The 401-nt window shown below is 72.6% G+C and overlaps 1 protein-coding gene across 1 annotated transcript in view; it reads left to right on the top strand.

Moving 5' to 3' along the window:
- The first annotated feature begins 6 nt into the window (after positions 1 to 6).
- The window catches only part of STAC3 (SH3 and cysteine rich domain 3), a 4,339-nt gene continuing 3,944 nt past the window's right edge, over positions 7 to 401 (top strand). The window contains exon 1 of the mRNA XM_017728670.1: positions 7 to 106. The gene's annotated coding sequence lies outside the window, so the exon portion shown is untranslated. The remainder of the gene's footprint in view (positions 107 to 401) is intronic.

The following is a 401-nucleotide window of genomic DNA, read 5'->3' as shown; positions in this document are numbered from 1 at the left end:
CCCGCGGCCGGGCGGGGGGGGTGGGGGGCCTGGCAGCCACCGGGGCCCCGGCACCGCCCGCCCTTCGGGGGGTTCTCCAGCGCAGGGCGAGAACTCCAAGCACAGGGTGAGTGTCCCCGTGTGTGGCCCCCCTCGCCGTGGCCGTGCCCACCCTGGGTCCCCCCCGCTGCTGCAGGGCCTCGGGGTGCCCCACGCCCGCAGCGCCCCTCTCCCCAGCGCTCCCCAGTTCCGTTGCTGCTTCCCGGTGGATTTCCTGGCAGGTTTCCATGGGGCTGGAGGGGCTTGGGGGTGGGTATCACCAAAAACAGCGAGGTCTGGGTGGAAGCACTGCAGGGAGGGTTGGCAAAGGTGGCATCGGGATGGCTTTGGGGCATGTGGGAGCAGCTCCTGCCCCGGTGGCC

Source organism: Corvus brachyrhynchos, unplaced genomic scaffold (assembly GCF_000691975.1).
Source record: "Corvus brachyrhynchos isolate BGI_N302 unplaced genomic scaffold, ASM69197v1 scaffold193, whole genome shotgun sequence".
NCBI classification, from domain to species: domain Eukaryota; kingdom Metazoa; phylum Chordata; class Aves; order Passeriformes; family Corvidae; genus Corvus; species Corvus brachyrhynchos.
The sequence above is the reverse complement of the archived record's forward strand: the minus strand, read 5'-3'. Positions and strand labels throughout refer to the sequence as shown.